General features: G+C 41.6%; 1 long non-coding RNA gene across 1 annotated transcript; it reads left to right on the top strand.

The window, feature by feature from the left end:
- Positions 1 to 22,216, top strand: LOC140595729 (uncharacterized). Its single transcript, XR_011997582.1, has 5 exons — positions 1 to 32; positions 11,621 to 11,701; positions 12,298 to 12,472; positions 14,095 to 14,434; positions 19,852 to 22,216. It is a non-coding gene; the product is annotated as an uncharacterized lncRNA (long non-coding RNA).
- Positions 22,217 to 23,715: the final 1,499 nt, after the last annotated feature.

Genomic DNA, 23,715 nt, shown 5'->3' with positions numbered 1-23,715 from the left:
GTGGTGAGACAGGTGACTGAGGACCATGGAAGGTAGGCCTGCACCTGGTAATGGTGGGGGCGGGGGGGCATTGGCTGGGGTGCAGTAGGGTGTTTGTGTGGAGCCGGGGAGTTGAGAAGGGGATGCTCCCTTGCTAGGATCTGAGCAATGGTGTGCTACTGAATTTCCCCACCACTTCGCATCACACCTGTCATAATTATCTTAAACATAAGAAAGGGGATTTATTTCCAGCCAATGCCAAGCTGCTGGAGAGGGTGGCCTCTTGGCTTTTCAGAAGTTCTGAATCTCATCTCCAAAGTTCTGCTAGGAATTGATACTGACCTATCCTGCCTTCTAAAAGTAGTCACCTGGGATCCCTGGGTGGCACAGCGGTTTGGCGCCTGCCTTTGGCCCAGGGCGCGATCCTGGAGATCGGGGATCGAATCCCACGTCGGGCTCCCGGTGCATGGAGCCTGCTTCTCTCTCTCTCTCTGTGTGTGTGTGTGACTATCATAAAATAAAAAAAAATAAAAAAAAAAAAAAGTAGTCACCTGACAGAGTTTGCAACAGCTTCTGGAAAAAGAGGTTTGGTGAGAGGAGAAAAGAATATAGTGCCTAAATGAACCAAAAAAGGAGGAGGGGAAGAAGAGAAGAGGAAAGGGAAGAGGAAGAGGAGGAAGGGAGGGGAGGAGGAAGGGAAGAAGAGAAGGAAGAGAGGGGAAGTGGGGAGAACAGGAAGGGGAAGAAGGAGAGGGAGGAGGGGAAGGTAACTAGATGATGAAATCTGGCCAGTTTTTGAAAGAAAGCATTTGTCTTTATCTCTTCCCAAGGTTTCCAGAAACTTCCCACCGTGTAATGCTTAGTTCACTCACAAAAGGATTTTTTTAACTCCTCATGGGTTTCTTTCTGAGCTTAGACAAAAATTATTCCAGATGGAAGCTTAGTAAGGGAGTGGGAAGAGCTAAACCAGCTCTCCCTCATTCCAGGCTTTCTCAGAGCATGGTCTGTGGGTCTTTTTCAGAATCACCTAGGGCCCTACTTTTAAAAAAAAAAAAAGGAGAGGGAACAAATTCCTGGACCTAAATCAGTATCTTTAGGGGTGGGTTCTGGGAATTTGCAATCTTCAGGGGTTTTTGCTTTTATATCTAAGGAGGAAGGGCCCTAGATGCTTCTTAATGCCTATAAAAATTCGTGAACCACTGCTTTAATCCATAAGACTCAGAGCTCTGTTTTTATCTCTGTAAAAGAGAATTTAACAGTTTTTTAGCATTTGAATCATCAGCCAAGATATGTGGGCATTGCTTAGCTCTAAGCATCCTGAGACATTGAAGAAATATGTGTGTACAAATATTGAAAGAGAAAACAGTGGCTGCATTGCTATGACACAGAGTCAGGGAGCATAAAAGTAACCAGCATAATAGGTCACTTAAAATAATGGGAACTAGGAACCTCATGGGCTGGTAGCTTGAGCATGTAAATATGCAACCGGAGACAGATGATGCACCTGAAATCAAAGTTCCAATAAGGAAGTGGCTTTGCTAGGGATCTCTTCACAGACTGCACTGCAGTGAATTTCTCGCACATGGAAGCACTCCTCACTGCCTCTGGGAGGGCACACAGCTCAGTACCCACAGTTTGCACGCTGTAGGGCCAGCTGACTTTTAACACTACTGTAATCTCAGGCAGAAACACACTAGGATCTAATGCCTAGCCAGTTGGCTGGCTCATTTCCTCATACAAACCCATGCTGCCATGTTTTCTCTGATGGGCTCAATGTACAGGAACTTCCAGAAGATGCTCATGAATGACCCACAAAGGGAAGGGAAGGAAGGAGCACACAATGGGGCCCAGATTGCTAATGGTGTGGTGAAAAATAAAACATCGAGTGGATCTGAAAACCTGGTGTCCGAGAATACTCAAGGCAACAAAGAAATGAACAACACAGAGGCCCCCATGCTTTCCATTTTATGTCCCGTAATGACCCATCTGTTAAGTTTCATTTTTCACGGATAGGAGTTGAGTGAAGAAATTCCCACATGCATTTAAACTTAACCAAACTAAATCTATCAAAGAACAGGATCATTAAGTAAATGAGATTGGAGAGTCAAACATTCTGAGAAGAAAACAGAATTAAAGATTTTTGGCAGTCAATAATTCACCTTGAGTGGATTAAGTGAACATTTTGCGAAGTGATGAATTCGAACAGAAAACAATTCTGGGGGTGCCTGGCTGGCTCAGTCAGGGGAGCATGTGACTCCTGATCTTGGGGTTATGAGTTCAAATCCCACAATGAGGGTAGAGATGACTTAAGAATAAACCTTAAAAAAGGAATAAAATAATTCTGTTTTTTATTTATAAAGGTTTATTTTAATAGATTAGTTCTCTAGTTTTACTCAATTCTAATAGGTTTTGATAAATATTGCTTACCTACTGACCCTACATCGTTTTTGTTTTTGTTTTGGTTTTGGTTTTTTGTTTTTGTTTTTCTAAAGAGATAAGTGACTAGAAAGCTGCAGCTAGCAAAGGCAGGAAAGAAAAATCTGGTTAGAAAGAGAGAATAGGGCAGCCTGGTTGGCTCAGCGCTTTGGCCCAGGGCATGATCCCAGAGACCCGGGATTGAGTCCCACGTCGGGCTCCTTGCATGGAGCCTGCTTCTCCCTCTGCCTGTGTCTCTGCCTCTCTCTCTCTCTCTCTCTCTCTCTCTCTCTGTGTGTGTGTGTATCTCATGAATAAATAAAGCTAAAAAAAAAAAAAGAAAAGGAAGAGTAAATAGCATGTGCAAACATCTTGCAGTGGAGAAGAGCTTAGAGCCTTTCAAGTGCTAAGTGGAAACCAGCTGTTTGGTGTGGGGAGCCCAGGGACAGTGACTTTGATGGGAGGAGTGCCATCACATGAGGCTGGGTGATGGTGACAAGGAAACTGGATTTCACGGGGGTGGTGGGATGCTCTCAGAGGTCCCTGGGAGTGACCTGATTCATATGTTCAAAGATGTGAATTTGTTTCTCAAAATTTACAATAAATAAAGGCAGAATAAGAGGGAAATATAACAATCCATATTTTGTTGTTTTCTTGGTTTTTTTGGTTGGTCAACTACGTGTTGCTGACAGTTAACTGATTTGACTTTGTATTATTTTAAGAGAAATAAATGCAAATATCTCCCAAGTTTTGAACTTTCAGAAGTTCACTTTCCACCACTTACTTTGCTTTCCCAAAGGACCTACATGAATTCGCTACCTGCATTCACTAACTGAAAGAAATCCAGAGAGAGTCTTTGCTGTCGGAAAAAAAGATGAAAAGAGAAAGTAGCAATCAGTGTTTGTTTGGTCTTTGATGGCAAGCCCTCACAGAGGCAGCACACCGGAGCAGTGAGAGTGGTGCTGCCAACTTCCTTCCCTAGGAATGACACTCTGCATCCCAGCATGAAGCCTCCAGAGCTCTGAACTGTGTCTGTGAGCACCTGTGCTTTATTTCCATTGATTTTGCACATCCATTAGCAAGATTTATCCGTCCTAAGGTATCAGAAAAGCCTAAGGGGCACCTGGGTGGCTCAGTCAGGTAATCATCTGACTCCTGAATTTGGCTCAGGTCACGATCTCAGGGTCATGAGATCAAGCCCTTCGTTGGTCTCCATGCTGAGCATGGAGCCTGCTTAAGATTCTCTCTCTCTCCCTCTCCCTCTGCCCCTCCTCCCACTCTCCGTCTGTTAAAAGGGAAAAAAGAAAAGCCTAAGAGAGGTTATCTTTTTTGATTCTGGGAACACTAAAAAATTTTCCATGTAAATGAACGGTAATTACCTCTTCACTTCGTAACATTGGCTTATGAAGGGGTTCATAGGTGCACTCTACTTTCAGATAGTGAGGCTAACCTGTGCTTAAAACAATGACCACACTCTGGGGACTAAATATCCATAGCCAGCAACCAGCACAGGCCCCCAAGTCATGATAGATGCTTGATGATTTCTTCTTGCTAATGCTGCTCACTCTACTTCTGTCTGGGAGGGAAAGACACAGATAAAGAATATAAATCACTGATGTCTATAAAACATTATCAAAAGGGGTGCAAAAGGATATTATGAACACAATGAACAGAAACAATGGAAAACTGTCATGAAATAGGTGTTGAACTTCAGAGCTGTTAACTACACTCATGAAGTCACTGCTTATGATTTGTAATATTCCTCACTATAGAAGCGTTTATCCATTTACTCTTTAAATTTTCCTGCGTTATCAGGCTCTGCTAAGATGACTGATCATTCATCACTTACATATTTTGAAAGATAAATCCATTGTATTTCCAAATATCATCACTTTCCTCCCCACTTCTTATCATTTCTGTATTTACTGTTGCTTTGGTAGTCAGTAGATTCATCATTTTTTTCAGAAGCCCAGCTTCAAAATTGTCCCCCCCTAATCTCCCAAATAAAATTGTTGACACTCAGAAACCTAAAGAAACTTAGATAACATTTTTCCACGTAGATGTGACCCTAACTCACCCAGTGTAAAAATGACCTTTGAGAGGAAATGTGATTTCAGTGCTGTACCATTCCCAAATGCTTAGATATGTCTCTCAAATATTCCCAGTGTCCTTTAATAATCCATTGAGTGTATCATTCGGGAACTTACCTAAACCCTTTTTGAGCTTGTTTATGCTTTCAGCCTCTACCTCTTAATGTTATGCTTTCAACCTCTACCTTTTCCTTGATTTCATGGGTGTTCAGAAATGTGTTTATCTTAAATTCCCTTCCTATCATTAGACTTCCAAAATATCATTAGTGCTCTATGCTCAGTCTCTACCCAAGTTTGGTGTCCCCCTCCTTCTGGGGCGACATTGCAAGGAGAGGGAGCGCAATACGCCTCTGTATTCCCAGAAGAGGGGTTGATGAGGAGGACACCCAGCAGGGAGGGGACACTACTCAGACACAATCAAAAAGGAGCCACTGCTTACTAGCTGTAACCTGGCCTCCTTAGGAGAAAGGAAATAAAAGCTTCATGGAAAGCCTAAGGACAGGGGGTTGCCACAGTCATCTGGCTGGGGAATCAGGTAGCATGGGTGAAGTACTGGCCCCTCACTAGCAAGTTATTTAATGTCTCTAAGCCTCATCCCTTCTGCAAAGTAGGCTAATAATTCATCTTCACTTCATGCGGTGCCTGGGTATAATAAATGAGAAGATGGATGTATGCTAGAGTCTCAGCTCAAAGCAGGCATGTCAGCAATCTAGAACGTTTACCCTGATGGGCTCCAGCCACCTCTGACCTTACAGAGGGTCATCACCAGGGCAAGCTTTCATCTCCAGGATTCCAGACACGGCAGCCCCCAGGTCCTTCCCATGGAGCTCTGAGCCCTCTCCCTTCCCGGCTTAGAACAGGGCATTGAGCTCGCCTGACCGTGTTTGAGTGTACTACGGTTTGTACAGTTCCATTTGCACGCCTCTTCCCAAGGACATGATGTTTTGTTGGCCTTTGTTTTCAGCTGCAGTACTTTGAGCCCTCGATTTCAGAAGACTCCATTATGACTTTGCTAGAGTCTAAGTGAGAGCTGGGTCCCATAATTACTGAAGCATGGTTGCCTACATTGAAACTTCCTATTTCCATTCTGGCCACTCTCAGTACCTAGCAAGCCCCTCTACCATTTATCCTTATTCGCTTGGCATTCAGCTTCTGGAAAAACAGCATGGCATACAGACTCGGAGATTCCGATTCTGGGTCATCTGTAAAAATTTAGGACTAATTCTGGCACACATTCCTAAGAAGGCACTAATATTGGTAGTTTTCTACTTAGAGAAGAACCATCTATCTGTCCCTAATCTTTGATTGAGTTCCCAGTTCTTCTGGTCTGGATTTATTTTAGGACTAAAGCCATAGGCCCAAGCTTATTTGCATGTTAGCTTTAGATGGCTATTCCATCTGTGTTTGAGATTTGACTTTTTGCACAATTAGTTTTGAGCTCCTGAGACCCATTCTTGAGAATAAGTGCAGACCTCAGATTGGAGACACCAAGTCTTCTCCGATCCCCAAGTACACAGCCATGTTAGCTATTCTGCTAACTCTCCTCTGCTGGGCATTGTGCCAACATGTGTGCTTGGTCTTCACTAAAGGAAAAATATTGCAATTCTAATTATCTTAATGTCTTTATACCCCAGAAATTTCTTTTAAAAACATTTTTTAATTAATTTTTTTTCTTCTTAAAGATTTTATTTATTTATCCATGAGAGACACAGAGAGAAAGGTAGAGACATAGGCAGAGGGAGAAGCAGGCTCCCTGCAGGGAGCCTGATGCAGGACTTGATCCAAGGACCCTGGGATCATGACCTGAGCCAAAGGTAGATGCTCAGCCACGGAGCTACCCAGATATCCCTCTTTATATATATATATATATATATGATTTTATTTTATTTGTTTGAAAGAGAGAGAGCACAAGCAGAGGGGAGGGGCAGAGGGAGAGGGAGAAGCAAACTCCCTGCTGAGCAGGGAGCCTGACAAAAGGCTCGATCCCCGACCTGAGCCACAGGCAGCCACTTAACAGGCTGAGCCACCCGGGCGCCCCACCCCAGAGATTTCTTGTCATGGATTAAGTAACTTAGCTGAAATTGATATCTAACTTTATAAATGTCAAGTACTGGAATGCCTGAAATTGCTACATTACACAGGAATCACTCGCAAAACTGTCCTTCTGTTCTTGTGTTTTGTCAGCCTTTGAAATATTAGCCAGGTGTGGATTTCATTCCAATAAAAGATATGTGCTTCCCGCATGCATTAAAGTGAGGAAATGGTGAAAGGCCTTCACTGCTAGCAGTTGGGCCTGTCCTCTGATGATGGGAACAAGTGTGGTCATTCTGCATTTTAAGGATTTTATTTATTTATTTTAGAGAGAGAGAGCATGAGGGAAGAGAGGAGCAGAGAGAGACTCAAGCAGATTCCAAGCTCAGCACAGAACCCAACATCAGGCTCAGTCTCACGACCCTGAGAGCATGAGATCACGGCCTGAGCTGAAATCAAGAGGCAGATACTTAACCCACTGAGCTACCCGGGCACCCTCCCATTCTGCATTTTAAAAGCCAAGAGTGAATGCTGTAGCATCCCCGATACTGTTTTGTTCTGACTCCAAATTCCAACAACATAAATGAAAACCAAGCCTCTCTTGCATTAAGATGTGTGATGGACAGCAATCTCCCTCTTGATTGTCTGGTGCGCTCACCAGGGAGCCTGCCTCTCTTCCTCCTACTCCCCCTGCTTGTGAACGCTTTCTTTCTCTCTCTCTCTCTCTCTCTCTCTTTCTTTCTCTCTGTCAAATAAATAAATAAAATCTTACAAAGAAAAAAAAAAAAACCAGGTCTGGACAAGCTGGGAAAATGCCTGGAGGCAGATTGGGATAGAAGAACTCACCCACTTTCTTTTTTTTTTCTGTATCCTTATATCTCCCTGAATGCCACCAATTCTGCTTCTGTGTGTTCTACTGAGACTCATAACCTAGATCCTTCCATCAGAGGGAACCAGCAGAGGGCTAGGGGAATGAGTGACTCCATATATTCCTCCTCAGGCCGCCTTTCAAACAGAGACTTCTATGAGCTTTTCAATGCCTCTTGTTAATTCATCCAACAAATCTGGGAGTTAGGAGTCCTGGGTTCAAGTTCTCATTTTGCTACTAACTGAGTTACCTTGGGCAAGTCGATTGACTTTCCCCTCCCCCATCTTTCAACCTCAGGCTGGAGAGAATAATATTAGGTTTGAGGGCATCCCACACTCCCTTTAGCTCGGGTACTCCATGTCTTAGGAAGATCTTTTGAGTGTCTGCTCTGAATGAGACACATAACAGAAGTCCTGGAGCCTGCCCGTCAGTAACTATGGTGCAGTCGGGGAGGGCAGCCATACAAACAGGAATCAAGTTTATCAGTCTCAGTCTCCGTGTTATGAAATGCCCAAGCAGCTGACTTCTGAGGCTCACAATTTTGATTGCAAAGCTTGAAAATAATACTGATTATAGTTTGTAAACAAATCTGTGAGCTCTTGGGAGGCCAAATATCATCAACAGTCTTTTGCAATTTGTTGGCGTAGGGACAGACATCTGCAAATTGTAGATATTTACATAGATGAAATACAATACTCTAAAGGGATTAGACTACATTTCAGTAAAAATGAAATGTCCAGTCACCATATTATAAATTTAATTCCAACCAGAATCTTTATTAAGCCTTTTGGGGCAGGAGGACATGGGGATATAAACATTTTAAAACTCGGCTGCTTTCCAGAAGCCAGCAGTCTAAAATGCAGCAATGTTCTTTCCAGTTGCTGAGAAGAGAATGTCCTATTTTAGTCACATTTAAGTAACTTTAATTGAACTATTAACTCCTTATTAGCTAGTTCTTGAGAAAAAGTCAAGGCATGTACAGGTATTTAGAAAAATGGCTACATTTTAGGTGTGTATCCTCAGTCATACTTGACAATGAGTCAGGGTCTTCATTGGATCGCAGACCTTAGGATAAAGCTGTACACACAGGAGGCTCTCAAAAAATGATGGCTGATGGAATGACCTTGAAATTCCAATATACCCAAAAGCCAATTTTAATTAAAGGAAATAACTAGCACTTGTACACTTGAAAATTTTAGAAATGGTTTGGATTTCCCTTATTTTTCTATCTAAACCCCATTTTACAAATAAGGAAACTGAGGCTCATAGAGATTATTAACTTGCCCAAGATTATATTGTCAGGGTATCAAGATTCTCGATCTTTAATGTTAAATTCCATAGTTCTTTCCAAAGTCCTGAAGGCTTAAACCATAGATGTGTACAGACATAAATATGAATAGAGATATTTCTTCTAATAACTTTGCATGTTTTGGAGGTAAGGAAGTCCTTGAGAAAGAATTGTTTTTTATCTATGATTTTTTCCCCCTCTATATCCCCTCGCCCAGCTTCTAGGCTTTCATACATACCTTGCCTTTGTGGCATGCACTGAATTTTTGAAATATCAAAGCCAGGTTTAAGTTTAAGAAAAAGCCAAAAAAAATAACCTTCAGAATAATTATTTTTAAGATTTGTTTATTTATTTGAGAGAGAGAGAGAGAAAGAGAATGGGTGAGGGGGAAGGGAGAGGGAGAGGAAATGAATCCTTAAGCAGACTCCTCACTACTCAAGCAGCTCAAGATGGGGCTCCATCCCAGGACCCTGCGATTACAACCTGAGCTGAAATCAAGAGTCAGACTCTTAACTGACTGAACCACCCAGGTGCCCCAAGAATAATTTTTAAGAAATCCTTCAGTCTTTAAAGATTCCTTTTGGTGTCCAATATGCATTGGCCAAGCTTCTTAATCAGGGCTGGCAACTGGCCTGGTTTTTTATTTCCCTCTACTGCTACCTGCTGGTGGTACATCTGCAATAGCATCTTCAGAACATAGACCACGTGATCATTCATGTTTCTGGGATTCTCCCTAAGACCTAAATCAGTGATTCTCAACTCTGATTGCATATTAGAATCATATGTAATGCTTCCAAAAATACTGATGCCCAACGGCTCCCCACCCCACTGGGGATTCTGATTCAATTTGGTCTGGGAAGATGCTCATACATTGACATTGTTTTTTGAAAAGCTCACCAGAGAATTCTAATATGTAGCCAGGATTGAGAACCACTGACCTTATCAATTAAAGCTCACTAGTACAGAGATAATTAGGAAGATTAATGTAACCATGAGAAATATGCATTCAATTTTGTCATATCTAGACCAGTTTTCTAATTTATTTCATATGCTTAATACAATTCATTTCAACAAAATTGAAATCATTTCCTTGCAAAGTTTTGGTATTTTCCTCATGATTAAAAAAGAGTCCAACCTAAAATGAGTCAGCTTTATTATTTTCCACATTTCATATTTATCACCTCTGATACAAACAAATGCTAAAAATAAAATAAATTATGAAAAATGTATGATTCAGAAAGGTAGGCTTGCATTTCAAATTCACGTTCCTATAAAGTTTGCATTCCTTTACCACATGAGTCCATGTTAGATTAAGAAATCAGAGGCTTTCTTACTACTTTACGCAGGCAGTTTGAAAATGCAATTTATCTGAGATTGAATCACTGTTCAGTCATGAGGAAAATTGAAATTTGCAGAGGGAGAAAATAATGTATGATTTAAACACACAAAAAAAATAAATAAACACACAAACGTCATACACACATCATGTATAGATCCTATATATTTTCTACAAACTGAAAATGAGTGGGAATAAGGGTTTGATCTTTTTGGAAGTGAATTTAACAAATGATTCACAGAACATCTGTTAGAATAAGTAAATATTTATCTGGTGTTTCCAGGAGATGTTCTGTACGCCGGCAGGTTAGGAAGTGTCCCCACACCAGAGCCAACCCCAATCTCAAACCGAAAAGAAAACATGGTGTACTTATACTTTGAATGTCAGAATCTTTTATCATCACCTGTACCTGTTAGGCCTTGACCTTCGACCTGCCAGACTCCCTGGCATCAGGAAAAAATGCAGCGAGGGCATTTTCTGTTTTCACTGTGTGAACTTTCTGGAAAAAAACCAAAACCTAACACTGAACCAAAAATGAAAAATCCCACCTGGTATCTTTCAGCCTCTAGACTTATTCTTAGCTTAAACAATTTTAAGAACACACAAAGGATTCACAATCTTGTTAAGGAATGTTTTCTCAGTCTAATGGGGGAGTTGTCACTATTAGCCTCAAAGTCAATTTGTATTGGAAAAAAAAAAGTTACATGATATAACCCATTCCTCAGTAAAATGAATCTGAAATTTCCACTGAACTGAAAAGATTTCCAATAAATGTAGCTCTTACGAAAAATAAGGAAATGGGGAAGAGAGGCAGAGTAAATTCAGTTGGTTTTAGTCTTATTGCCTGATTTCATCCTGATTTAAGTTCTGAAAATATTGGGCAATTATTTATTTTCGTGGCTGAAGAAATAAGTTGCAAAACTAGGGAGATGGGATCTTGAAATAATCTGAAAACAGTCCACCAGCCCAGTCTCATCCTTTTTTTATCTATAGGATTAGATTTTAGTTCTGTGAATTTCCTAATGTTATAATTTTGGATTAGGCAAGATTCTAATTCTGATCACTCAGAACAGATCTCAGGGAAATAGTGTGACTTTTTGAACTTCTGCTAAAATCATTTTGTGCATTGGAGGAAATCATTTCAGTGCCCTTTGGTACTGAAAAGTAGACGGCCCTAAATCCTTGAGATTAGTGACGATGTATCAACCAAAAAGCTATCATGAAGATGAATTGTTCCACCTGGTTTTATTTAAAACCAAATGGGATTACTCACAGAGATCCAGTCTACTTGACTTAAACATCAATTTGTTTGGGAGGGAAGGTTGGTTATTTGGAGTCCAGATGTAAGTTTAAAGAGGAGAGGGTGGGGAACCAGAGAGCTTGTCACTTATCTAGGGTTGTACAGTGAGTCAGTGGTGGAGCTCAGACTAAATCCAGATGTTTGCTATTCACCAACACCCCACTGTTGGGAACCCTACTGTTGAGTTCATTGGCAACATTACGCTCTTTCTAGTTCTTTTGATAAATGCCAACCTCTGCAAGTTTTTAATCAATTTCTCTTCTTTTTTTTTTTTTTCAAATGGTGCTCTGTATCATTTGAATGTTAAATTCAGATCTCCTTATATCCAAAAGAGGTTGCTGAGAAACATCTGATCCATCCCAGCCACCTTGCAGAAATGCAGCAAAATTATGAGGTGAAAAATACTTGAAGTCCTTACAAGGGTACACATGTGGGATTACTACTTCTCAAGACAAAAACAAGTTATTCAAGACATTACATTTGTCAGGAAGGGAAAGCCAAGATTATGCTGACAGTTGAAACCGCAATCCAGCAAGACCCAAGATTTTAGGAGTAACAAAATTTATGAAAGTGTTTTGATATTGTCAGCATGTTAAGTTATATATATTTTTAAATGATTAAAAATATGAGTATTTAAGCAATAGCAGAGTTACACTTAATTTTAGCATAAGTATATTATTATTTTTTAAAATATGGGTATAATTAAGTAATAACCAGTATGCATATTCTTTAGAAGAGTTTATTCTCAATTCAGATGTCGGTCCTAAAAAAATTGGTAGAAAATACCACCTCTGCCAACTTTGCATGGAAAACACATCTATTATTATAATTTCTATGCTGGAGGTGATGATTTTACCAAAATGTAAGCTCCATGAGAGCAGTAACTTGTGCTTCTTTTGTTTATTGCTGTAGCTCTGGTGCCTTAACTAGTACCTGGAACATAATAGGTTCTGGAAATACTTGCTGAACCAATGGCTTTTTATTAAACAGGTATAAATTGGCCAACAAAGAGACAGGACTGGAAAACTGGGAAGATTTACCAAGGTTTAAGTGCATTTAATACTTGGATCTTAGTCTCACTTTCAGGCTGAGGTTGATCATCAATTTGGGAATAAGGAAGGGATTTCAGCTTTGACTTTGACTTCTTCAGCCCATATGTTTACAGGTAGGTATTCACCTTGACAATTTGCAATGCCAGAGATGGCAAGGGAAAGAGGGGTTATATTTCATCTGTCTGTCTATCTTCAGGGTGTCTTGCACACAGTAGGTATTCAATACATATTTGTAGAATTGCACTGGATGATGCAACTTACGTCTTAAGGGTTGCTTTCTATTTTTCTTGGCAAATGTTAATCTGGAAACAAATCGACATAAGGACTGAACACATAGACATATTGTTATTCAGGCCTGCCACAATGATTAAGTTTGGTTTTATTTCCAGACCTGAAATGAAAAGCAGTTAACATATGGAGAAATGCTACACAACTCCTTTGCATTTGCCAGTCATTTTCAAAATGAGTGCTATCTGCATAATTTTCCATGCGGGTTTGTAATAGATTTATGTTCTATTAAGATGCTCTGGTTAAGTATTTCAATATGAGGCCCCTCAAGTGCCAGGTGGTTGACATCAATGGGCTGAACTTGCTCAATGCCGCCCACACCCAACCAGGATTCTTGTGGCAGAGCTAGAGACCCTGTGGCTGTATTTTCCCAGGAGGGTGCTGGGGGAGTTGAACACCCTAGGAGAGCATACAGGGAGTGTCCTTCCCCACCTCCCGGCCACACCTTCCTCTGTCCATACTTATTCCTCCCAGTAGGTGCAGTGAACATCATTACCCGCTTTCAACACACTTTACTTCCTTTCCAGGTGGGAATCTTTACATCTAGGCCAGGAGTTCCATAATTTTTCCCATCTGAAAAAAATTTACAGTTCTGCTGGGTATTCAGTTTGGTTTTCAATAATTGATATCTCAAGAAAGGCAATACAAATGCAGTGGGTGATAGTAGCAGCTTCACCTGACAGGCAGCTAGTGATTTGCTCCTGCCATGCACTCTGGCCACAGACTCCCGCCAGCAGCTGAGAGCTCCAATTTGAAGGCATAACATTAATGCCATGAAGCTGGGTAACAGAACAGGTCAACTGAATCTTTGCCACTATGGATGAATAAAAGCACGTAGGGATGCCTCAAACCGTAATGGTCATCTAAAGGTGTTTTTTTTTCTGAACCAAAAAGGGTCCATGATAGAGGGTGGCTTTATTTGAAACCAGATCACTTCTTGACTCTGAAAGCAATTAAGTCACAGCTTTTGATGGTTTTATTTTGTGCAGAGAAGCGAGAGAGTGACTTCTATCATGTAATTTCTTTTTTTTTTTCATTTTTATCATGTCATTTCTATATGAAAGGTCTAGCTTTAAATTCTTAAATTGCTTGGAGCACATGGACCGGACACATGCTAGAAGCAAATAAAGCCTCTGGCCTAGAATTTTTCTGATACAGAAACATACAGAAAGAGTTGTATTGGTTAAACAGCTCAAGGAGAGTAGCAGAGAGTTAAAAAGCCTGGGAGAAACAGATATGGGAAAAAAATGCTAATAGGCACATGAGAAATGTATCTAGAAATATTACAGTAAAAATAAAATTGGGGACTCTTTGCTAAACATAATGAAATTCGAAGGAATTTAGACAAAGATCTCAAAGAGCGTGATTGCCATCTATCAGATGGGATTAAGGGACTAAACCTGCTAATTCATTGACAAGCCAACCTCTCATTGTTGTCTTTCGACAGGGAATCACAGACAAATTAATCAGTAAAAACAGTTTTTAGATATTAACTTTAAAAAGGGGAAGAAAGGATAAGTTTCCAAAGGGAAAGAAGTTACTGGAAACCACCTTGATTTTATGTTGACATCAGGACATTAAAAAAGGAAGAAGAGAGAAAGAAAGAAAGAAAGAAAGAAGGAAGAAAGAAAGAAAGAAGAAAGAAAGAAAGAAAGAAAGAAAGAAAGAAAGAAAGAAAGAAAGGAAGGAAGGAAGAGAAAGATCTACTGACATTGGCAAAACTGAAATGATACCGGGAATACCCAAAGGTCAAATCCAATGAGTTGGATTTGTTGTTACATCAAAAGGTAGGACAAGTTTTAGGAGTTTGGGGGAAGTATCTCTAAGATTTTTCATATCTTAACATTTTGTGGGGGACAATCAGTTCAAGTAGCCCTATCATCCCAGTGCATGTAGAGGCCCCTGGCATATCCCTCTCATAAGCACTCTGTAATGTGTGCACTCTTTCAGGGTCGGTCAAGAGCATGAAGCCAGACTCCTGGTTCTGTAACTTAATAGCTATGTGACCCTAAGCAAATCATATCACCTCTCTGCTCCTTCGTTTTCCTAGGAGTATAATGGAGGCAATCAAAGAGGTAACCTCTTAAGATCGGTGTGAAGATTAAATGAAATTATGCTACCAAAGTCCTCGCACAATTCCTGCTGTACAGGAAACACAATAAATGATATATTTCCTGGGACATCTGGGTGGCTCAATTGGTTAAGTGCATCCAACTCTTGGTTTTGGTTCAGGTCATGATCTCTTAATCCTGGGATGGAGCCCCCCATCAGGCTCTGTGCTCAGTGGGGAGCCTACTTCAGATCTTCTCTCCTTTGCCCCTCCCCTCTGCTCATGTGCACACACACGCACACTCACTCTCTCAAATAAATAAATAAAGTCCTTTTTAAAAATAGTGTTTTTCATTATCATTATGTGCAGTGATATTTTTCACTGTCATGCTCATTTCAAAGGCCTCTTTGTCCTTTTGCTCAACCTGCTTTCTCCCTCCTCTTTCCAAATATCATTCCATCCTTATAGTCCCAATTTAAGCCTGGTCTGTTCCAAGGAGCCTTAGACATTAGTTTGTATGCACCTCTTCTTCCTCTGAAATCCCTCATTGCTTGTTGTTTGCATGATAGATTTTAGCACTTAAATTCTTTCTTATGTCACACACTTGTCTCATGATAATTAGTCATATCTCTCTGAGTAGATTTAGAATGATAGTCTGAGGGCAATCAGGGTTCCTTAAAAGATTAGATTATCATTTCTCTAAATTATTTCCGTTTTACAGATTCAGTAGTTGAGGCCCAAGGAGTGAAGTATATGCTCTAGGCTCAAAGTCAAACTAAGTGACAGGTCAGTGGGACTCCAAAGACCATGCCCCACATCGTGCTACATGGGCTTTGGAGCCAGGCCAACTTGGATTTGAATCTCTGACCTTGGGACAATTACTTAACCTCTGTGAGCTTCTTTCTCCTCACCTGTAAAATAGGTTTTTGCAGGATTATTTGAAAGGTTAAATGGAATAATGTACATAAAGCCCCTGTGCAGTGCCTAGCATTGTTGAGTAGATGCTCAAAAAAATGAAAAATAAAAATCAGACCCTTTCCATTCCTTTCTATAACTGTAAGAATAAAGAAGGTACCTTGTAGAGTTTCTAGGCTCCAGGCCTGCATTAAGCAGCAAGGAATAAATACCTGTTTATTGACTCAGAGCAAAGTGGAGGGTATTTGCTAATGACGAATGTTAGAACTCTTGTATCCCAAGAGTCTCTGACCTATGTAGCCCTAAGAACTCATCTTTGTAGCCAAAACCAAGTGGAGACTTTGTGTCCTGTGGACATAGTGGCTGAACTTTGGGGAAAGCTTCAGGTTGTGAGATGGTAACCTTGTATTCTACTTTAATTCAACATGTCTTTTGGGCAGCCCTGGTGGCTCAGCCCTTCAGCCCACGGTATGATCCTGGAGACCCGGTATCGAGTCCCACATCGGGCTCCCTGCATGAAGCCTGCTTCTCCCTCTGCCTCTCTCTTTCTCTCTCTCTCGTGTCTTTCATGAATAAATAAATAAAATTTAAAAAATAAATAAAACTTCCTTTATAAAAAAATAATAATTCAACATGCCTTTATTACTAGTCTGAGCACTCTAAAAGACCCTAACACCATAACAGTGATCAAGAGACAGCTTGCTTGCAAAGAATCCAGACTTACGTGGAATAATACACATACTGACAAATATCCTTAACAGATTTTTTGTGCCACAGAGGAAATATATACAAAGTGGTGTGGAAACACTGGTGGGCAGTCAAGTCTACCTGAGAGATAGAGAAGGATGCCATTTGGTTGGACCTTGTGGGTCAAATGTTTAAAGAGTAATTAATTTAATTAATTAATTTAAAGAGTAATTAATGAGTAAATGCTCCGTTAAAAGTGCTTACAGCACCGGGGTTTGCTTTACTCTTACTTTTCCCTTAGTTCCTGAATCCTAGAGAGTGAATCAGGCAGTTCTGATACGGTTTTAATGATGTGGATTGTTGCCTACATTCTCAAATTCAGCAAAATGAGAGGGGAGGATTGCGGGAGGCGGAGGTGGGTATGGAAATGCTCCGAAGCACTGAATAATGTGCAAATGCCTCACAGCCACTGTAAGACCATACGAAGAGAGGCATCTTTCCTAAACTGATGGTGACACTAGTATCAAGTCTATTTATACAGCTCAGTAAATAAATACTGCATTAAAAATGTTCACAGCACAGCCTAATAAATCCACAGCCCAGCTCAAGTTTGGCTTATGTAAGCTGAGAGGAATCCTGGCAGACTTCTCTACAGTTTCACCCACTTTGTTTGGAAGTGTGAGATATTAATTAAAGAAAAGCGGGATTATTGCATGCAGGCTGATTTGCGCTGGCAGCAGCTTGCCAGCCATCTGTAATTGGTTAAGAGCGATTTCTTCCTAAAGATCTCCCTTGACTTCAAGCCCTACTCCTCCTCTGCTTAGCCATTGCTAGAGCTTCTCATCTCCTAGCTGGGTCCTCATGATTTGGTCATTGTTTAGGCTCTGGGAAGACTTTTCTACTATAGTGTCAAATTTTGTGTGATTTTTGGTTTTTGTGGGTTTTGTTCTGTTTTGGTGGCAAGATAAGTTTATGAGAAAACAGGATCAGATTAGCATATAAGGCAAAAAACACTTGATCAAGGAGTTACCTTTCTTTGGAGCACAAGAAATCCTACCAGGCCTAAATATGATTGAGCAAAAGAGCAGGTATGTTTTCAAAACAGTTCCTAGAAGTCCTTAGAGTAGGGAAGATAATTTCTAACTCCTTTAGACAGTATCGATAGCTACCTAGCTATTGGCAATTTGGGAAAGTTTGTCTTAGATGGTTTTTTGGTATCTTTCTCCTTTTTCTGTGGTCTGGTACTGTGTATCCTACCCTTTTAGGTACTGAGTGCTCTCTTGTCCTCTCTTGCCATCCTTCTGCTCTAAATGAAGACTCGTATAGTTGTTTACACCTTAGTATGAATGAGTCTTTAAGCAGGTTCTCTGGTCCTTGAGGTACTTTTATTTATTTTTTAAAAATTTTAAAAAGATTTTATTTATTTATTATATAGAGAGATAGCGCAAGCAGAGGGAGAGGCAGAGGGAGAGAGAGAATCTCAAGCAGACTCTGCACTGAGCAGCCTGATGTGGGACTCGATTTCATGACCCTGAGATCACAACCTGAGCTGGAATTGGGAGTCAGATGTTTGATTGACTGAGCCACCCAGGCATTCCGAGGTGCTTATAAGATTTGATGGTAATGAGAATTACAACCTATAAGGGAGTTGGAGATTTTTTATTAATCAAGTAATCATTGTTTCTTACACAGGGATGCCCTTACCATCCTTGCATGAGGTAACGTTTTAGAAAAGGCTGCTCAATCAGTCCAAGGGGAAGACTGTTCCTGTCTTTATTCTTCATCAGCTATAGATGAAGCCTATCTCCAAGATTGGGGGGAATGCCTTGGTATCCAATTTCCCTACCCCAGTTTAGAGTTTGGGTGAAATGAGTGAAATTTACCTTTGTATGTTTTTGTTGAGATATAATTTACATATCATAAAATTCACCTTTTTAAGGTTTACAACTCAGTGGTTTTTAGTGTATTTCCAGGGTTTTACAAGCATCACCACCAACTAATTCCAAAAACATTTCACCACCCCAAAAAGAAACCCCATCGGTATCCATGAGCAGTCACCCTCTTATCCCACTTCTCCCCTAAATCTACTTTCCATCTGTCTGATTGTGTGTATTCTGGTCATTTTATGCAAACAGGATCATATGACATGTGGCCTCTTGTGACTAGCTTCTTTCACTTAGCATAAAGTTTAGAAGGTTCATCCATTTGTAGCAAAGGTCAGTATTTCATTCCTTTTTATGACTATATCATATCCCATTATATGGATATATCAGATTTTACTTATCCCTACATTGATTGATGGACATTTCCACTTTTTTTGGCCATTAATGAATAATGGTGCTATGAATATTTATGGAAAAGTTTTTGTGTGAATCTATACCTAAGTTCTATTTGGGAAATGTTCAGCTCTAAGCAATTTTTACACCCATATCCTTAATTAGGTTATCACCTCTCTGAGGTAACATATTTCATTCCTGTTAATATCACTGGTGCTTGGCACTGCACCCTGAACCCAAGAGGTGCTCAAAATTGTCACTGATGGTGACAATTCAAAGGGCTCGGATTGTGTAAGTATGGAGGAGTTCTGTACTACAGGACTTGGAGAACCTCTGGCTCTGCTAATTCTATTGTGATGGCTGTACACTGGGGGTTTGGCCAGAGGTACAATTCCATCCCCCACACCTGCAAAAAAAAGAAAAGTCACCCTTCCTGTGGAGTTTTTCCCAAACCTATTATATAGGATTAGCCTGTAAATTATTTATTCATTTAACGCTGAATTGGTTCTTTGAACAAAGGATTTAGGATCATGGACTTGCCTTGTAGCTCTCTATGTGTATGTTTGTATTACCTTCATTTGATGATGAGCTTTGCAAAGTCAAGGATTCTTTATTACTCATCTTCTGTCCAGAGGAGCAGCCTAGCAGCCTCTGTCATCAGAGCTGTGCATTAATTGCTTGTTAACTTGAATGTTATATGGAACCAGATGGCCATCTAAAAGGAGAGGTGTAAAAAATGCTAACTAGTCATGACAGGAGCCTCCAGAGAATTCTCCTGGTTCCCGGAACATACGGTGTGGACTTTTAAGGTTCCCTTGGGCAAGAGGCCCAGAAGATGAATGGATATTATTGAAATCAGTGCTGGATGAGAAAACTGAGTCATTCCACACATTCCCTGTTTTCACTGGGAAAGTGTGCTCTAGGCTCGGCGTCTACATCACTGAGCCTTGGGGATTATCTTCTTCTGGGACATCAAGCCACCTCCTCCTCCAGGAGGCTTTCATCATGGTGTAGAGTTCAGCTTGTGGCCTCCAGAGCCGATCTGCCCGGTTTAAATTCTAGTTCTGTCATGTTCTAGCCACGAACAAGTTATTTAACTTCTCTATGTTTTAGTTGCCCCAGCCAAAACATGGTTTTACAAAGCTGTGGTAAGGCTGGGTAGCATGGCCACCCTGGACGCAAGGCATGATTAGCACTCACCCTCATCTCTTTCCTCTCTGAACTCCTCCATTGCTGTGCAGTTTGGTAATTAATTGTTCTCTACTTTTTCTGATAGGGTGATTGTACTGGGCTTCCAATAATTTTCCTGGTGGTCTCACTTCTCCAGAACATACTTGGGAACCAAGAGGTAAGCAAATGACAGCACCAAGATAACCAAGCACCCCTCACAGAAATGTCACAGAACCCCGAATTAGAGATGAATGGGCTTTAATAACAAAACCTCTCACACTCTTGGCCTATTAACTCTTAGTTTATGTATGTTTAGAACATCAACTGCTTTCCCAGCCCCAGCTTTAAACACGAGCAGTCCATTCTAGAGCATCACCGTCCACCAGAATGTCCTGTGATGATAGTCTCTATCCGTGCTGTCCAGTACTGAAGTCACTTGCCACATAGGACTGCTGACCACTTCAAATGTGGCTAATGTGACTGGAAAACTCCATTGAAATTTTATTTAGTTTTCATTAGTTTAAATTTTAAAAGTCACACGTGGCTATTGGCTACTGAACTGGGCAGCTTCAGAGCCCAGTACTGTGAGTGCAAGATTCACTTAAATGCTTGGTTTTCCAGAACCATCTAGCCAGAGTTGGTATTGAGAATGGCTTCCGAAATCCTTCCAGATCCTTGATGATTAGACAAAGATTTCATCAACTCAGATGTTTTAAAGACTTTTTCCAATAAAACACATTTCTTGCATATCTGGAAATTCAACTTCGCTAAAGAACTCTGAGTTAATCCACATTCTGAATCTGAAAGGCCTCTCCCTTTGGGCCTGTTTATGATACTTTAAATTCTCCTTATCATCCTAAGGGAAGCTCATTTGGCAAAAGTCCTAAAGAGAAAGGTGGGGCGGCCGGGGTGGGGGGTGTTGTGGTGCTTGGGCTTCTCAGCTTATTAAAGTATTATTGTTATTTAATAACACCTGTCTTCTCTCTCTCTCCATACACATACACACATACGTACATATATGTACGTGTACAGTGGTTCACTCAACCACAAATGCCTTTCTGGAACCTATGCAAAGATGTCAGGAACTTCAAGTAAGAGTGGATGTGTTTGGCCTTGCGCATTCATTGCATATCTCACCAGCTGCTATTTAGAATCGACTCTGGATAGTTTGCATTCTCAGCAGAGAGACAAAGTAGAAAGATATGGACTCCCTCTGGAGCGGGTTTTTAGGGGCACGAGGCCATAGCAAGAAGGAGTGCCCAGAGAGGTGGCACCTCCCAAAGCCCTGAAGTAAAGGTGTTGGTCTGGGAGCTGGGCGTGTGTCCTGGGCCTTGGAGAGCCCAGGTCAGCCTCTTCCCATTTCTGGGCTCTGCTTTCTTCCCCAGCAAGACAGAAGAACTGCACCAGGCCTGGGATACGATGACCAAGAATAGCTTATAATCCATGCTTGTTACTGCCTTTCCTCCAGAAATATGCCTAGAACAGCCCCCCCCCGCCCCCCAAGGACAGCAGGCTCAATCACTCGGCGGTCCCCGGGCCCCAGCCCATGTTTATCCACCTGGAATCGGGTTGGAATGAACATCAAGGGTATCTCTGGAAGGAAAGGGATCACTGCACTGAGGACGGGTGTGGATGTGGCTGGGGGTGGGCGGCGTGAGGAGGCCTGTCCCAGTCTCTCGCTCTGGGGAAATTATATTAATATGAGGCACAAGTCTTTCTAGGCCTGGCCTGGAGACCTGCCCCCACCCCTCAGCAGCCTGTCCTCAGCTCTCCGCCAGCGGCAGAGAAGGACTCCGAAAGCAGGGCTCTGGGGCACAAGCCTTGATCACCAGACTTCCGGGCCGGTTCAGTCAGCAGCTTTCCTTGGGGTCACCACCTTTGTTAGGAGGAAGAAAGGCCCCTCATGGGGCAGGGACCCAGGTTGAATCCTGGGGGAGAGTGGCTGGCCCCGGCTCTGGGAAGGGAAGGCACAGAGAATGAAGGGGGCCGCTGAGGAACGGCCTGGCCTGCAGGACTGGCTTCACCTGAAGCTGAGCGCCAAGTCCCCTATGTCCACCCCAATGCCCTGGGCATCTAACGGCGTGCGGCAGCACAGAGTCCAGACAACATTGCTTCTGGCAGGCCCTTTAGGACACTCCCCAGGGGCCAAAGGCAAGGAGCGAACACTGGGTTTCTCACCTCCGGAATAGGGTTCTTTTTGGAGAAGGAGGCAGGGGGTGGTCGCCATTAGCCTCTTCCAGAATCATTGAAAACTGTGGGCCCTCGCCCCTCAAAAACTCCCACATGGGGATCCCTGGGCGGCGCAGCGGTTCAGCGCCTGCCTTTGGCCCAGGGCGCGATCCTGGAGACCCGGGATCGAATCCCACGTCGGGCTCCCGGTGCATGGAGCTTGCTTTTCCCTCTGCCTGTGTCTCTGCCTCTCTCTCTCCCTGTGTGACTATCATAAATTAAAAAAAAAAAAAAAAGAAAAACTCCCACATGCACATTCCACATTCTGTAGCCTCTCAGGAGACACACCTGCCTCACTCCATGCCCCCCGGGGATGATGCTGCTCAATTGCCCCTTGTCCACTCCACCTGGGAGTGGCCATTAGACTAGACAAACCATGAAGACTCCTGACTCTGGGAAACAAAGGGTTGCAGAAGGGGAGGCAGGCAGGGGATAGGGTAACTGGGTGATGGGCATTAAGGAGGGCACTTGATGGGATGAGCACTGGGTGTTACACTATATGTTGGCAAGTTGAATTTAAATATTTTTCAAAAAGAATGCAGATTCCAGGGGCCCACCCTGGACCTATGGAATCAGAATCCTTGGGTTGTGGGTGGGGGAATCCTGGAATGTGCCCTAGGGATTCCTTTGGGGAGCAAAGCCCTCCTGTGAAAGGAGCCCCTAGAGTAGGATCCCCTTAACAAGACCCCTGGCTGATTCAGCTGCAGGCAGATGATTAGGGAGGGAGAGAGGGCTGGAAGCTGGCTCACCGCCTCACTCTGGAGTACTGAGAAGAGGCTGGGCGCCAGGAATTCTGTGAGCTGGGTGAGGCTTTAGCTCATCCCATGAGGGGCTTAAGGCCCGGTGGCTAATGTCTGTCCATCTACCTAATTTTAGCTTTTATTAGCATTACAGTGTAGACTTCTGAGCCAAACAAGGGAAAGACCTTCGGGCTTCAAAGCAGTGTATCCACCCACATTGTTGGTGCTGAACAGTTTTATATTGATGGTTTTGCATTTCCTTTACTGAGGTGGCTTGGTTTCTTACTTATAAAAATTAAATATATATGTATATATTTACATAAATTTTATATATTCATGTACACATTTATTTAAAATATATTTGCTTATATTTACATTTACGTAATAAATAATAAATATAAACAAATATAAATATATGAGATATATATTTATATAACAAATATAAAATTTATTTATTTTCCACACTTGTATTTTTTTCTTAAATAAAAGTGACAGGCTCTTTGCAAAAAAAAAAAAAAAGAAAGAAAGAAGAAAGAAAGAAAGAAAGAAAGAAAGAAAGAAAGAAAGAAAGAAAGAAAGAAAAATTTGAACATTACAGAAATGCCTCCCCCACATGGCCAACCTTGGTCCTACTTCTCAGAGATGATTCTTACTGAAAAAATAGCATTATCAAAGCAGGAGCTGCATAACCAAACTTGAGTACTCACTGCGTATCAGGCAGTGGACCAGGTGCTGTACATACATCACCCATTTAAACCTCAAGACAACCTGATGGGGTAGGCGTTGCTGTCTTATTAGGGTTGGGGAAATTTTGTATACATGCATATGTATATGTACACACTGGTAATTTATTTTTGCAAAAAAGGGACAATGTCACACCTACGATTCTGCAACTTGCTTTTTTCATTCTTACTATATTGTGAACATTTTTTTCCATGTCTGCACATGTAGAACATCTAACATCTGCAGAGGATCCATCCAATTACACGAAGTCCTCATAA

Source organism: Vulpes vulpes, chromosome 15, assembly GCF_048418805.1.
Source record: "Vulpes vulpes isolate BD-2025 chromosome 15, VulVul3, whole genome shotgun sequence".
NCBI classification, from domain to species: Eukaryota; Metazoa; Chordata; class Mammalia; order Carnivora; family Canidae; genus Vulpes; species Vulpes vulpes.
Note: the sequence above shows the minus strand (reverse complement) of the source record. Positions and strands in the feature narration are given on the sequence as shown.